General features: G+C 38.2%; 1 long non-coding RNA gene across 1 annotated transcript; it reads right to left on the bottom strand.

Annotated features, from left to right (window-relative positions):
* Positions 1-785: 785 nt before the first annotated feature.
* On the bottom strand, positions 786-16060 carry LOC113648324. The gene is made up of 3 exons (XR_003441882.2): positions 15866-16060; positions 6079-6187; positions 786-2198 (listed from the first exon to the last, which is right to left on the bottom strand). It is a non-coding gene; the product is annotated as an uncharacterized LOC113648324 (long non-coding RNA).
* Positions 16061-17549: the final 1489 nt, after the last annotated feature.

The raw sequence follows: 17549 nt of genomic DNA, 5'->3' as shown, positions 1-17549 counted from the left end.
AAGGAAATCTCATCTAAATAAATAAATAAATAAATAAATGTCATACATTCACATTTTTTATATACATTTTAGCTCCAAAACTTTTTTCTGTGAATTATATAAAATGTGTAGCTGCCATCAGCCAACAACTGAAAGATAAAGATATAATACTGTATGTCTATAATAAACAAGCAATGGTCACTGAATTACACATTATTAAACTGATTGACAGATGTGAAAGCTTTCACATTTAATAATAAGTATAAACCTTTTCTGGGAGCTTTTTATTTGCAGTGTGTTTAGTCCAAATCACACACATCTAATAATAATAGATTATACGGTCAAATGTTTGTGGACATCCAGTTCCTTGACTATTACACTAACCTCCACTCTTCTGTGAAGACTTTGTCCCACATATTGTGTTATGGTCAGGTGTAGAGCCCTGCACGGGAATGTTTTTATAAACCCGCACCCGCCCGCTCCCGCTGAATTTCTGACCAGGTCCGCCCGCGCCCGCAAGCTGCGTGTTCCCCTCCCTCCCGCACCCGCAATGTTTGTGTCCACTCCCACCCACTCCTGCAGATTTTTTCTTGAGAGCGTGTGAACATTTTGATTGTATACAAATGATCAGACCAATTATTAGTTTAGGCTAATGTCCAGAATAACAGAATTAAACATGATTGCATTTAAATAAGATAAATGAATCCTAATGCTAATACTAATCTTCTTCTCAACGTCATGTGTTGACTCCATTATTATTATTAGGCTACACGCCAAATCCCACCGGGTCCCGTGGATCTCCCGCTAAATTTTCTGACCTCCCACTCCCGCCCGGGGCAAAGATAAAACCGCCCGCTCCCGCGAGATTTGCGTTGGGTCCCATGGGTCCCGCGGGAGCCCAATCCCAGTGCAGCCCTCTAGTCAAGTGTCTACAAACCTTTCACCAAAAAGTGATCCACATTTATTGCACCAGTGTACTGTATGTGTGTAACGTACAAGGGCGGATCGAGGCCGGCATCCGTCCTGTATAGGTAATTAGACCCAAGTGCAGGGATTCCAGTGTAAGCACCTTTTAATTAAACAAAGCCTGAAACTACAGTACAACCTTACAATGAACATGAGACATAGACATAACTTGGCAATCTATAACTTGACATAACTTTGCACTATAACTTGGCAATCTAACTGTAATAACATGAATGACATGAAACATAGCTATCATGAAAGTGCCAATATAACAACATCTATAACAATGATAACAACAGCTACAAACACAAAGTCAATGAAATGAACATATATAAGGCATCTAAATAAAGTCCACAAGGATCAGATGCAATGGCGGGAAACATGAGACAGGTAGCACCGCCCACATACGGAAACACCTGCCAGACGCCCTCTGGTGGTCTGGTTTAGTGCTAACCAAGCTCCTTACAATGTGCCTATAACGGAGCAGTATTTAGTTTAATACTATGTAGTTTTAGAGAGATCCTCTGTGTATTGGGTTTATAAATAATAATAATCTGTCTAAATCCTATCCGAATCTAAACCCTTTAGGCCAGCACACTGGCGGACAAAATGAAAATCGACTTATGGGACATATTCAATCAGAATAAACAAATGAATTATTTTATCTATGCAAGTTTGACATGAAAAAGTAAGGACTCTTTTGGCTTTTAGTATGAGATGTGATATTTTTCCCAACACAGAATTTTAGTATTTAAAAATGAGGCCTACGTATTTTAGATTCTTATGAACAAGCACTTGGAACAGAGAAGAAATTAGCTTAATATCACCGTGTGTTTTTATCTATTCCATTAACCACCACTGTGGAGTGTGACCTGACAAAGACATTCAATGCTGAACAATGACACAACAAAACAGAATTTCCAGAAATTCAATTTTTTGGCCATTGGGAAAAAATAAATAATTAATGTGAATGATTGAAAAAAAAACAAACAAACATGTAGAAACTAAAAGAAATCAGAATAACTTCTTTTTTACTTCCAAAATTTACCAAAATACTTTGTGTATGAGCAATAACTGGGAATTTAGAGCTTTATGCTAAACATTTAAATGAGTTAAAACGTTGCTCCACAGCTGAATGATCAAATTCCTTTTCGATTTGCACGAATAAAATCCGATGTCATCAACAGGCCCTGGTTGTGCAATGTGAGAGCGGAGAATGTTCCTCCCACTGCTTCTCTGATATCCACACAGATCTGGAATGGACATGAGCAATGGAGGAGGAGGATTAATGGAGGTGGCTTATGCTCAGAGGGCTCCTCAATCCTCCCAGAACTAATGAGAGAAGCAAGGCCACTGATTAAGTGTGCCATCAGAGGTGGAGAATAAGACTGGTCATGGTATTGTTGATTGCATTAATCCTCTTTCTCCCACAGGGCTAGAATCTACTTGAAGTTGTTGCGAGAGAGTTCAACAAGTTCTCCAATGTTCTGAATGTCACCCTCTCATGTATGTTATTGGATTAATTTCAGTGAAAGGTTGAAATGTCCCACTATATTTACTAGATATCTCTAACAAATTTCCCAAATGAAGAAGCTTGACATGACGGTTGCAAGGAAAAACTCCCTGAGATGTTATGAGGAAGAAAACTTGAGAGGAATCAGACTCAGAGGTGAACCAAATAATGTAAATGTTAATAATGTCTTTTCTACGACAGTTTGGAGTTGAGTGGAATTAAACAACCAAGACCTCCTGGGGAACTATTGGGTCAGTGCCAATTTCCAGTTCATCACAGTCCCAACATTAATTCCTTCCTGCTGAAGTCTTCAAATGATCGAAGATCGAAGTGCAAAGCTGACTGACGCAACAGTAATTTAAAGACAACGTGACAGTCTCTGAGCGGCCCCGTCCACAGCAATCCCCAGCAGAGTGAACACCAGGAGATGAGACTCCAACCAGGGTCACATGTTAACATTTTAGTCGGTTGTTGTTAAAGAAGTATGGTTTAACTACAATGAATAACGTTTAATTCTGACATTCGTGATTCTGGCAGCTTCCCTGCACCAGACCTGTTGCATTATGGGTTACATGTGGGTCAGATACATCACTGGCAATAAATTCTTCTAGGCAAGTGCTACATGCAGGTGATTTTAATAATCTGAAGCAGTCACACAGAAATTCCTGCATAACCCAATTCTGAGTATGATGAAATTTTCATGAGTAAATATTACTGTAACTTTTGGACTTGCTGCCAACTCTAAAATACACAACAATTTATAAAGAGTTTCACCTTTAAAATTTAAAATGAGGTTCCCCTTAAGCTGTCTTCCTCGTATACTCCTAGGAAGTTTCTTCCTTGCCATCCTGGACATTCTGCATTAAAAGGTTAAGTGCAAATAAAGTTCATATTGACATTAAAAATAGCAATGTATAACAATAAATACCAGTATAACCAATGGAATTCGAATCATTGTTCTTCCTGTTTTTATTGTTTATACTCTCTGTCCATCTGTCACTGAAAGTCAAGAGTAAATGTTTATCTGGCCATACAGTTTATCTACACGTACATCCCTGTGCTTTATAAATCAGTATTGAAGTGATGAGTCTAACACCTGGGTGATGTCTCCTCTCTGAGACAGCCGCCTCTTTTTGTGCAGCTACACCATCGGAATAACAACACACATCCTTTCTACCTTCTTTTGCTGGCGGCCATGTACTAATGAATAGGTACACTACAGAAAAGTCTCAGATGAGATGAGTGTCACAAATAGAACCAGTGGAGTGTGACTCTAAACTCTTCTTCTTTATAGATGAATATCTGAGGCACAGAGTCACAAGGGGAAGCTGATAATTGTATGAAAATGAGGGGCGCATAGGTGTGGGTCTATCATAGCTAGAAATTGTCGTAGTAAAGTGGGACCCGATGATAAATTTTATGCAAGCATTGTCTGTAATGTCTGCAAATTTCAGCTGTTTGCTGAAGACTAAAGCAGAGGAAGGATAGATCGGTTCAAATGCTAACATTCTAGCAGCATACATGCAAAAGTTGCAAAGGGGAAAAAAAAATCAATCAAGCTCGGAGACATGGATCCAAAAGTGTAGTAATGGAAATTATTGTGCATTATTATATGGCTGCCTCTCTCGTTAAGCCTCTCCCATATTAAAATCCACAGAGTTCAGTGCATCCATCTATGTCAAAAAGCAAAGGGTTTAGTGCACGGCGACGTGCAGCATCCACCGCTGCACACGGTAACACAGAGAGCTAATAGAAACCGCTCAGTAATTAAATAAATTGGAGATTAGAACAAGTCTAGTGTGGAAGTGATATTACTGCAGCAATCCAGCCATGGAGGCAACATCATTGCTCCCTTAACACCATAACTGAATTATTCCTTTATAATGCAAATGACTTTTTGCATTATAAATGAATAATAACGCAACAACCCGGCTGAATGAATGCAGAACCATAAACAAGACTGAGAATAGAATTCCCAAAGCTTCTCTCAGGACGGAGATTGAGACAAAATCCAGTAAATTTCTGAGACGGGATTTTAAGAAGCTTTGAGATTTTGTTGCTCAAATGGAAGATTACAAGTCCCAGTAAAATGGATCAATTCATGTAGGATCACGAAACAATTTCATATCTAAATGCATCCTCACAGTGTGTAAAATGCTGTCTAATGAATGACTTCATTTGTGTAGTGTTGCAGTTGTTAGATTTTGGAAAAGAGATTGTTAAATCTGACTCAGGATTTTTGTACCTCTGGCTCGTTTGGATCGTTTCTCTCGGAGCCTGGCGTGTTTTCTCCCATGGGTTTGGTTTGTTTAGACATGGGCACGGCAGTTATGCTCGGCTCCTGACCAAAAACACCTCATTCCGGTGGTCTCGGGCCAATCCCAAATGAAATCTGGAGCGGTTCGCTTGTGGTGAGAAGGCAATCTGACTCAGTTGACCAATGAACCAACCTGTGTAGCAATACATGATGGAAATGACATTGCATAGAGTGCTACAGTATGTGGTGTGTTTGGTCAGCTAGTATCCCAGAACATGAATCACAGGTTATCGTGCCTTTTTGGTGATGAAGAATTCTGTGGATGAGTATGTCATAGCAATTCAAAGACAACGCATACCTCTTCATTTTAAACTGATGCATAACTGCCTTTTACCTGAAACATGAATTGAACCGTTGTCCTGATGAAACCTTGATTCCCGTACAAACGTATAAATTATAACATCTACAGCTGAAAAGAAAGCCACAGTAGACTCACAGATTCTGACTATCAATCTTGATGCATATGAAGTGCTCCATCCAATGAGAGGACGGTTTACTCACATGTGACTTATACAAAAACATTTTGGTACGAATGGAAATTTCTCTGTGTAAAAGGGAACGGAGAAAAAGAGAAAATGCCACAGATCTACAGGTCTGAGGTATTCCATGTGTAAATACCATGTGAGGAAAGAAGCCATCTAAACTAACGCAGTGAATGTTTTAAATCTAGTTAGCTAGGTTTGATTTCCTCACACAATCAATGTTATACTCAGGTCTTTGGTTAATTACAATATTGCGAATATAATACAAAATATATTCAGTTTAGTTTGTAATCAGAAAATGTCAAAAGTTTGCTTTTGGTTCTTTTTTCTTGATAAATCCATCTGTTTATGGTTTAAAAAGTTTGATCTATGAAAGAGAGTTATGAATATATTCTGTTTTTGTGTCTTATGCAAGTTGTCTTCACTTCAAAAACAAATTTAATGAACATTGCAGATACATTACAGATCATTCAGATTTATATCAAACACCGTTTATTTTAACACCTGCACACAAAAATCCCTCATTAACTGCTTCACAGAAACACTAACACTGCAGGTGTGCTGTCAGTTACGGTTATATCTGTAGCCGATAACGATTTCAGAGCGTTAGTGCAGATTCCGAGTGGGGAGTTTATTTGCTATACAAGTTTTAAAAGGCAGCCAAAAGAGTCAAAACAGTCAAATGGACAAACAATTAGTAGACAAAACAAGAGGAAGAGATAAAGGGCATCAGTCAGGAAACATAATTCAGAAAAAAAAACATAACTAAGTAAACGTCTCTTCACAGAAAACCTCATTTCAATTAGTGAAAAAACTCTCACCTGTCACTCCATCTCCAACAATGACGTATTTTTTTCTGTTTATGTGGTCAGACAAAGCCAGCATCAGCAGCACAGTGTCCAGCCATCACTATGCTCCTCCTTTCCCATGCTGTAAACATATAACATGAATAAATGATAAATGATAAACTATATATGACATTTTATTCAAGTTATGTAGCAACATTACACCATGGTCTGTTATTCATTGCATATTAGCTCAGATTAAGATTATATCAGACTAAGATTACAATAAATTAAACTAATATTAAACTGTATCAGACTAGTTTCTGGATTTCTATACTAATATGATATCTGTCATAAATTCACTCAATATACTCATTTAACTGACAGAATCTGGTCTAATCTTAGTCTAATCTAATCCAATGCAGTGAAATGCATTATAATTTATGGTCATTTTTTGTATGACTCTCTATTGTATATGGATTTAACTTACAGCATGCCTTGCATTTGTCCTTTGGATACTAGTAAATAATTGCTTTGGGTTTCATTAAATAGATTATAATTTTGACTTTCAGAAAAACATAACCTCACTTATATGCAAGTCAACTTCCATTTTATTAAATTAATTTAACTTTGCACTTTATCGTTAATAAGATTTTGGACAAATGTGTAGAAATGCACACCTTTCTTTAGGGGTTTATATACTGTATCTATCTGATCTATCTAATTCAATCCAAGCACAGCTTGTGCAGATCTATGAAGCCTGTGAGTTGGTTGCAATTTCATAGCTGGGTAAGTTTGTGATTGGGATGCTTGCTGTCAGCTCAGCTTGAGAGGCATGTTTCTTGAAGACTGCAGAGGATTGAGCAAGACTTGCTTGTCCCTTCATCATCTACCTCTTCATGTAAAGCCAGAAGGAAATAATTAACAACATCATACTGTACAGTGGTATGCGAAGGTTTGGGCAACCCGATAAAAAAAAAAAGTAAGTGGAAAATGAAAACATCTCCAAAAGGCAGTCTTTCAGTTCTTGTTTGAGGGATTTTTGCCTATACTTCTTCACAAAAGTCTTCCAGTTCTGTGAGATTCCTGGGCCGTCATGCACGCACTGCCCTTTTGAAGGTCTACTGAGGTAGTCCATTGTAGATTTTGAGGTGTATTTAGGATCATTGTCCATTTTTAGAAACCATTCTCTTTTAAACTTCAGCTTTTTTACAGATGGTGTTATGTTTGCTTATGTTTATGTTCCCTATGCCATTGGCTGCAATACAACTCCAAAACACGATCGCTCCACCTCCCATGCTTAGCAGTTAAATTTATATTCTTTGGTGTTTTGTTCATTGCAGCCAAAAAGTTCTATTTGTAACCTCAGTGGTCCACAGGACCTTTTTCCAAAATGCATCAGGTTTGTGTAAACATTCTTTTGCAAAATCCAGATGCTAAATTTTGTGGTAAGGACGCATAGAGGTATTCTTCTGATGACTCTTCCATGAAGGCCATATTTGTGCAGGTGTCACTGAACAGTTGAACAGTGTACTACAACTCCAGAGTCTGCCAAATCTTACTGGAGGTCTTTTGCAGTCAAATAGATGTTCTGACTTGCTTTTCTAGCAATCCTACGAGCAGTTCTCTCATACAATAGATATTTTTCTTGGTCTTCCAGACCTTATCTTGCCCTCCACTGTTCCTGTTAACTACCATTTCTTAATTAAATTCCAAACTGAGGGAATTGGTACCTGAAAACACTTTGCTATCTTCATATAGTCGTCTCCTGCTTTGTGGGCATCAATCATTTTCATTTTGAGAGTGTTAGTCAACTGCTTAGAGGAACCCATGGCTGCTGATTGTTGGGACAAGGTTAAAGGAGTCTGGGTATTTATAAAACTTTGAAATTTGCAATCACGTGGCCTTTCCTAATAATTACTGTGAACAAGCCATGACCCTAACAGGCTAATTAAGGTCTGATACCTTGGTCAAAGTTATCTGAAACTCTAAAATCATACAAAACAAACAATACACTGATATTGCTTAAAATATTGTAAAAGTATGTTTCATGTTTAACTTTATGCCTTTTGGAGATCATTTCATCTTTCACTTGATTAACTAGTCAAATAAACAAGAATTTGACCAGAGCTGTCCAAACTGTACAGTATATTTGAGAAGCCATGACCTGCTGGTGTATCACTCAGTACCACTAAAACTTATCACTACTGTTATCATGAGTGATTGTGATGTCTAGTTTAAGTGTTAAACAGTGAAAACATTATTTCCCTGCAGAACCCTAGAGCCTGGTGCTAAAGATAACTAACCTAGCCTTTACATCCCACAAGGCTCCCATAGTTCTGTTTGTATTGAGGCTCTTCATTATGGCCAGGCATGAATGTTTCTTCCCACAAGAGCACCTCTGAGACTGTAATGAAGCTGGATGCTGCATATTTATTACATTTAGCCTGCAACTTTCAATGACTCATATGTACAGAAATCATCCCTTAAGGGAATCACCAAAAGCAATGATTTTATTTCATTTTTAACGCTGTAAGTGTATTACCCACCGGTCGCACCTTATATCTCTGAAACTGGGAAGTGTGAGAAAAAAAAACTTAGTGAGTACATATAAAAAAAATACTATGACAACCACAAAAAAAAAAAAATCTTTAGTAGTTTGTTGTTCTTCAACTTTTTCTAGTTTTTGTTTCGATGGCAACCAGCTGAGAAGGTCAGTTCAGACTTCTCAAACCCTAACCAGAGATTCCAGCTTCTCTTAGGAAATCCCCCGGACTTTCCCAAGCCAAATGTGAGATATACAGGCTCCAGCAGGTCATGGACCAACCCTGGTCTCCAACCGAAAGTACATACCTGATACAGCTCTAGTGGAAATTTACTAGGGTATATCTTTGTTAAGTGTCTGTGTCAGGGATAAAAACAGACCCAATTCAGGATAGCTAAAATAAAAGGGTTTATTAACTAAAAAATAGGGACAAAGACACGACAACCAAAGACGTGACCAGACTTGACACAAGACAATGATTCTGCACCGCCATAGGCAATGCGGCACGGTTAAATATACAAGACAATTAACACATGAGGAACAGGTTTGCAGAGGTGGAGAATAGTAAACAAGGGTGGGGCAGACATGTGAACATAGAACATAAACAAAAGCACGTGGCCAAAGTCCGGGCTGGATCCTGACAGTCTGAACTACTTCAAGGAGCAGCAGCTGTAATTTTTCCAGGATTGTTAAGTCTCTCTTAACAATCCTGTCAAGCTCGTGTCAAGCTCCTCACCTTGTTTCAGAATAAGCCAGACTATATTTTAACCCTGAAGAGGATAAAGAATAGATATAGACTGACTGTTAATCACAGATCTTTGTCCAGAAATTGAGCTTCTGTTTGACCACTAAAGACCAATCATTAATCATAACCTGACCTGTTTGTCTATCTGACACTTTCCTTTTCCATCACTTACAGTGTGAATAAGGTCCCAAAATACTTAACTTTCTCAGCTGAGGGAAAGGATTCTCCCTTGACATAAAAGGCCAGGCAGGAAGGCAGTCTAAGTAATTTTTAAGCGGAGGATGGAAGAAAGGAGGTGCAGTACCATATTATCAACATAGCATCTGCTGGAGAAGCTAGGCCATCTGATCAATAAGTCCACTGATTTAGTGTATAGGAAGAATCGACCAAAGACCAAACCCGGGGTCTCTCTCATCATAATGGGTGAATGGGTTCATTGAATTTCAAAAACAGATTTTCTTTTGTATCTGGGGATAGAGTAGAGTTAGCCCAATGCTCGGCAAAGATGCAAGGCTTATCTCCCAGCCACCCATCAAAACATATCTGTAGGTGGATTGGTGATTCAAAATTGCACCACGGTGTGCATATGTGTTTGTGTGTGTGTGTGGGTGCTTGGTGCCCTGTGATGGACTAACACTCCATTCAGGGGTTAAACCCACCCAGTGTTCCTTGGATAATACACCTGATCCAATAACCTTGGTAGAATAAAGTGGTTACTGATTAAGATTCAATGCTATACAGGTACATTTACTGCTTTACACATCCCCCTAAATGCAAACTCATTACAAATCCTATGAGATGTGAGTGTGTGTTTATTAAAGGTTGTGGGTTAAGGATATGGAGAAAAGTGAAATTAGTTTTTTCCCCCAATAGCTCATATAGAACTATGCCTCTATAAAATGGAATGAAATGAAATGAAATGTACTCTTGCTCATTTTAACTGCTATGCATTTACCAGCCTATTTACCTAGTGGTTCTTTCTTGGCTTGGAAGAGCTAAGTGAACTTTTGAATAGACAGCTAAGAAGAGCAGATTTAAAAGCTCCAGTCCAAAGTGCTGACTAAAAGATACCCAGCCATTATTGATTACTGTCTGAAAAGGTCTGAAATCTCTATGTATTTATGGTATTCCCAAAAAGCTTTTTTCATGAAGCGTCGCTTATGATGCATTTCGATGTCAGTAACTGTGAATCTCAGATATCATTCTCCGCACAAGTCGCAGCAAAAGCTCAGGGTTATAAAAACGTTAAGAAATGTACTGCTAAGGTTAACTACCTAATGAAAAGATCACAAGCATCAAACATCCAAGGTTTTACAGTTATTTGTCTTTTCACTATAAAGTCTTCGGTGAAGTCTTTAAGGCTAAGAACTGGACTTGCCAAACTCTATAATCCACCAGAATGTGAGACTTGTGTGTAAACATGCAAGAACTATTTATGCTTTTGAAAATGTATGCCCTGTGTGATTCTCCTGAGCTGATGGGTTGTATCCAGTTTTTAGTGGGACTGGAGCTAGGCTAAATTAATATTTCATTTTATAGAATATGCTTCAAAGTGGGCAACCAGATCTGAGCGTTCTTCAGAGAGTTTCATTAAAGCAACTGGCTTCCCCAGTTCAGACTCATTAAACATTGGTTAGGAGGGGGAAAAAATATAAAAACAGCATATGCACTCTAATATATTGAGTTTAAACTTAAAGGGACATCATACAGTTTTATTTTCTATTTTTTTCCGAACACAAGATATTATTTTAAGCACATTATCTTTTACCCTACAAAATACTGGTTTCATGATTGGTTCATCAGAAATTGTGTGATGCCCTGGAAAAAATTATAGCTAAAGTTCCCTTCCTGTAATATAATAAGGTTGGAGATGTGGCCCACTCCTCCATGCAGAACTAAAGATGATCACATCAGGTTCCAATCCCATGAGTCAAGAACAGGAATCAGAGGCTACAGTAAACACAGGATTATGGACAATTATAAGTCATGTAAATTGATAAACATCAAATGTTTTTTGTTCTAATCTCAACCTGTACAGTTTCCTAGATGCTTTTCTGCTCACCATGGAAACAAAGAGCTGTTATTTCTGTTACCATGTAAGCCTGTAAGCTAGAGCCATTCTCATTTGACCTCTCTCATTTACATGGCATTACTGCCCAAAAAACTGACACTCACTGGATGATTGTTGGATTGATTAATTGATTGATTGATTGTCTCTGGTGTTCTTTATAAGTGACATGACATACGGCTAAGTACGGTGACCCATACGCAGAATTCGTTCTCTGCATTTAACCCATCCAAAGTGCACACACGGCAGTGAACACACACCGTGAACACACACGCGGAGAAGTGGGCAGCCATTTATGGTGCGGCGCCCGGGGAGCAGTTGGGGGGTTTTGGTGCCTTGCTCAAGGGCACCTCAGTCGTGGCCGGCCCGAGACTCGAACCCACAACCTTTGGGTTACGAATCAGACTCTCTAACCATTAGGCTACGACTGCCCCAGGAGATCATTTATTCACCTAAGTATTGTCTGTACCTCTTATCCGAGGTTTTGGGGAACCTCAGGCATATCTTAGAGGACTCAGGGTACAAGCCATTGCAGGTTGAAATCGTACAAAGATGCCATGCAGCCTATAAAGGATGTCTTTGTACTAGAAGAGGAAACCAGAGAACCATGCACTGCCACGATAGATAGATAGATAGATAGATAGATAGATAGATAGATAGATAGATAGATAGATAGATAGATAGATAGATAGATAGATACTTTATTGATCCCAAGGAAATTAAACAGGAAGAACTCTATAATTACAGCATTATTGTAGACAGACAGACAAACAGACAGACAGATAGATAGAGATAACTTCTCCTCACAAGGCAGCTTTTAAGTTAATCCAGCCTCTTCACTTTCCAGACTTTAAATCCATCCCTAGAGAATAAGTTTGTTAATCAGACATATGATAGCAGTGTGAGAGCTTCAGAGCTGCTTAATGGGAAACTCGGAGACCACAGCCAGCCCTGTAACTAATAGGGATTTACAGAAGGGTGCTCAAGGGCTCAGTATTTTTTTTATTTTTATTTTTTATTTTTTTGTGAATAACAGGATTATTGAAATGGAAACCACTTTATTCCTAGAACAGTTTTAGCTACCTCAATGTAACCAGTGGAAAAAACAAAACTAGTTTAGTTCCCATAAAACTATATTTTCTATAGCTGAGTCTGAAGAAAGTACAGAGGGAAATGCCTGTTTTAGTCAAGCATTATTAAAACATAACAGCTCTCACCATAATAGCCCCTTACTGTGCACTGCGTGAATTCCTACTTCAGTTGTGATGTTTGAGCAAATCAGCTTTATTCTGCTTAGGTGTGAAGGGATTTTGGACATTTCTCAGGATGATAAAAGCTTAACACAATATGATGAATTTCAATACCTGAAAGTATCTATATGCAATTTTAGTATAATCTCATTTTAAATTGAATTTACATTGTATAATTCTTTTGAGATTTTTGTTCCAAGATGGGGGTATGAGGGGAGTGGTCACTCAGGGGTTAGGACCTAGGATCAGAAGGTTGTGTGTTCAAATAGACCCATGAAAAAGGCCCTTAACCCCTTGATTGCTTAGTTGTATAAAGAAAATATATTGGTCTGGCGGTTGAAGGTTTGATTCTTGCCTCTCACCTCTGCCCCACAGTTTCCTCTGGGTGCTCAGGTTTCCAAGACATGTGCGGTAGGCTGATTGGCATCTCTAAATTATCAGTTGTGAATGTGTGTGTCTGTGTGTGATTTTGCCTCTCATTGGACTGGCACTCAGTCCAGGGTTGCCCTGTGCTACTAGTCCCCTGGGATAGACTTCAGGGGTTCCCCTTGACCCTGTGTAGGATAAGCAGTGCAGATAATGGATGTCTTGATGAATGGCGAGTTGAGTCTAACATGACTTATTACTATCTAATATGACTTACATCAGGGGGGCACGGTGGCTTAGTGGTTAGCACGTTTGCCTCACACTTCCAGGGTTGGGGGTTCGATTACTGCCTCCGCCTTGTGTGATTGGAGTTTGCATGTTCTCCCCATGCATCGTGGGTTTCCTCCTGGTACTCCGGTTTCCTCCCCAGTCCAAAGACATGCATGGTAGGTTGATTGGCATCTCTGGAAAATTGTCCGTAGTGTGTGTGTATGAGTGAATGAGAGTGTGTGTGTGTGCCCAGCGATGGGTTGGCACTCCGTCCAGGGTGTATCCTGCCTTGATGCCCGATGACGCCTGAGATAGCCACAGGCTCCCCGTGAAGTTCGGATAAGCGTTTGAAAATGAATGAATGAATGACTTACATCATTTTAATCCTCATAATACTCATCCTCATTGAGTGAGCCATTGTTCCTCATGGTCTAAATCATAACGAAAGAGATCACACCCATCATACCACAGTAGTGATTTGCTGTCTCTCTAACATTACAAGTGATGTGAATCCATGTCATTGAAAGTGCTAACCAGGCACCATCATGTTTATCTTCATGCATTCTCAAAAAAAAAAAAAAAAAATAGCCAATGAGACATAAGGCTGTGCTCTGAATAATGCATTTTCTGTTAAATTTAAACAGAGGAACAAAATCTCACCCACAACAAAATACACAATTTATATATGAAATGGATGGACATCTCATTCGCAAAACTTATAGCTTAATGATTTATGATTTTTGGGAAAGTTAGCCTCCAGCAAAACCCTGATCAATCTTCTCAGTTTGCCAATTAAATTTTAAAACCAACAAGAAGCTGGTGAAGAGGGTTTTTTTTTAACTGTATTAGAAGTAGCATAAGAAGAAAGAGTAGGGGTGCAATTATGAAGCATTTCAGGGATCGTAGATATATAATTAAGATTGGGACTAAGATTAACTTTAGAAAATGATAAATTGGCATTAAGGGGTTATATCAACTCCATACAAGAGAAGCTAATAAGAAAGTCGGGTTCTCGTATTTGCAGTTTTTCTGTGATCTATTATGCATAAAAAAGAAGCTTTATCTGTATTCCCATTACACGTCTTCACATGGTCTGGATAGGGAGTTTGGACTTTGATTTTATGCCTATAATCCCTCTTAGCACAATTTCTTTCTTTTGAGGAGTCTATCGAGGGTGTATAATCTCTCAGAATGTATGTCTGCATTCACTTCAGTTGAGTTTTTCAAATCGTACTGCCATAGAGAAGCATTTTAGTAAGTCAAGGCTTAGGCATCTCAAATTTAGAATGTCACAAGAAATTTTGTTAGCATTGTCCCAATGTGTAGCAAGCCAGAGTCATTACAAGAGCCCCAACTTGTGTACACAATAAACTGACTCACCACCTAGGAAGCTAAAGAGCTACTGTAATTGAAATGCACCCAAATTTTTCTAAACCTGAAACACTTCTCTTGTAGGCCATTTGTAAACTACTTACTGTAACTGAATGTCACAGGGCTAGAGAGCTTGAACGTTTTTTTTCTATTGTGTTTTATTTATTGCTTCAAATTCAAGACCTATGTGGCAAATTTAAAGTGTAGAGTAGTACTGCAAAACAAATCATAACAAAACCATGTACAGTCATCTCTGAAATAATCACTACTGGTTAAACATGAAAACGCAATTGTTGCTGCATTTGAAGCACAGTATGTATTCTATGGATCTGGACATTTAACATAGAAACGGTTTACTTCATTAAACTAAGCCCTAGAAACTTTGCTGATGCTGAGAATATATATCTGCTACCAAACATGTGTACTTTCTAGGCGAGCAAAGACGTATCCATAATGACGACTAAATGTTTTCTACCCAGTGTCATACGCAAGCCGTCATTGAAAAAGGAATGAAATTTATCTGGACTCTTTAATGAAAATATATTGACTTACAATGATTCGCTTATAAAGATGATGAACAGGATGGAACTCAATGCTGTTGTTAGTCTGGGGACTGAATAATAATAAAAAAAAAAACGTAAAGATCGATCATTTAAATGCATAAAACAATAAGATTACCCACAATTTCAGTCCGCAATAATCACCTACAGCTGAGGAACTGATCGCATTGGGCTGAAGCGGACCTGATGGTAATTTGCTGGAGGGGATTTTGAAGTCTCACTTGGCAAAAGCTGCGTAGCTCAGGTGCATACTTAGGCTCATTTAATTCTGCATTAGTGTCAACAAGATAAATGCAAGTCAATGAGAGATTTCTTCCACCCTAAGGCCACAAAAAGCATCAACAAACAAGCAGGTCTTTATATCCCCGAAGACTGAGAGACAAAATATCTGACATCCATACAAACCACATAACATATCTTAGATCATAAAGTAATTTCCAAGGCCTCAAGTTAAAGGCTCTATAAGTTTAAATAAGATAACTCTATCAGAGGCAAAACACACAAACAGTAAAAGAAACCGTCTGTAAGCTCTTAAATTCTTTAAACACTTTGGCCAAGCTTTTCCTGGCATCGTCTCATACAGATAAATCTCTGAGACATTAGTTTTTCAGTGTAAAGCATAGGGAAAACTAAAATGCCTTATCTTACCGTTGGTGTAGAATGAATTCAAACAAGTTTTAGTGATAAAAATCAGCTTGCCGCAATGACACGGAGTCGTTGAATCAGACACTCAAAATGAAAAAACATGCTTACAAGCTCCAAAAACACACAGGAGTGTGTGAGTGGTGGAGTATATTGAGAGTCCCATTAGTACAACGAGGAGCAGCTGATGTTGTTATGAGCTTGGAGATTGAGTGGGATAATATACAGACAGGAGTAGATCCAGATATGTGAGTCCTGTCTGTGGTTGATAAAGCTCTGAGTGTGACCTAGTTTGTAAACTTTTGGAAACAAGTTTTTTTATCACATGCACATTAAAGCACTTATGTTACTGTGCATTTTTGCTTATTTTTTTATACAACATAATATGATATGTTAGGTTTAGGGTTGGTTTTAAGATTTTGATGCTTACCTACAAGGCCTTACACGGGTTGCCTCCTTAATATCTGACTGAGCTTTTAATTCCTTATATTCCATCTCGCGACCTTCGTTCTTCTGAAACTGGTCTTTTAACTGTTTCTTTAACTCGTTTATGACCGATGGGAGATCGGGCTTTCTCTTCACTGGCTCCAAAACTTTGCAATTCTTTACCAACTGAGATAAAGCAAGCAAAATCTCTTGGCATTTTTAAATCTCAGCTCAAAACTCATTTTTTAGGGGAGCATTTAATTGACTAATTGTAATTTTACATAGTGCTTATTTTATAGTCTATTTTTGTTGCTTTAATTTTAATCTTTATATTATGTGGTGTATTTTTATTGTTTTATTTTGCTTTTGTAAAGCACCTTGAGATATACTTTTAAAGGTGCTATAGAAAATAAAGGTTATTATTATTATTATTATTATTATTATTATTATTATTATTATTATTATTATTATAAGCCCAGTATAGCTTGTTGAACACTCGATGTAGCTCAATGAACATTCGTAAGATTGTCATGTGATCACCACAATTCCAAGATGCTCCATCTATATTATTTTAACTTAATTTATGGCTATTTTGTACAGAAGTGCTGGGTGTAAAAAAAAACAACAACAACAAAACAACAAACCTATTTTTACAGCTAGCTACACTGCACACAGCAAACAGAAAAAGCAAGAAAAAAATAGGGTAAAAGGTCATGGGTCAGATGTATTGTGTACATGTCTTGGTGTTCTACATTATTCCTGTGTTTCGTTGTGAAAGGGAAACTAGAAAATTGTTTTTATTTTTGTGTTTGCTACAGTACGATTAGAGAACAATTAAATATCAGCATAAATCAAGGCTTTTACATACAAAATGCAATTATGCTGCACATATGAATTGGAAATCTCTCAATTGCCTGTAGATTGTATTGTAGTCTACATAAAACAGGAAAGGTTTTTGATTTTATTTGTTGTTTGCCATCTTCAAAGAAATAAAGCAGGCTTAATGGCAGCCGTGTTACGCAGTGTATGTAATTGGTGCTTTAGTGACTCAGGATGAGCACAATGTTTATCCACTTATATAAGTGAAATCTTGGCACCAACACACAGGTGCCTTTTGATTCCAGGTGCACTGTCATTATCGCCAAGTGGTTCGAGTGGCATCGTGTCCCAGATGGGCGTCCCTCGGTGGTGTATGCTGGCTCCCCCTATAGGCTTCTAAACTCCATACATCCAACCGACGTTTAGGACGACACATGCAGTACAA

This window comes from Tachysurus fulvidraco, chromosome 16 (genome assembly GCF_022655615.1).
Source record: "Tachysurus fulvidraco isolate hzauxx_2018 chromosome 16, HZAU_PFXX_2.0, whole genome shotgun sequence".
Classification (NCBI taxonomy): Eukaryota; Metazoa; Chordata; class Actinopteri; order Siluriformes; family Bagridae; genus Tachysurus; species Tachysurus fulvidraco.
The sequence above is the reverse complement of the archived record's forward strand: the minus strand, read 5'-3'. Positions and strand labels throughout refer to the sequence as shown.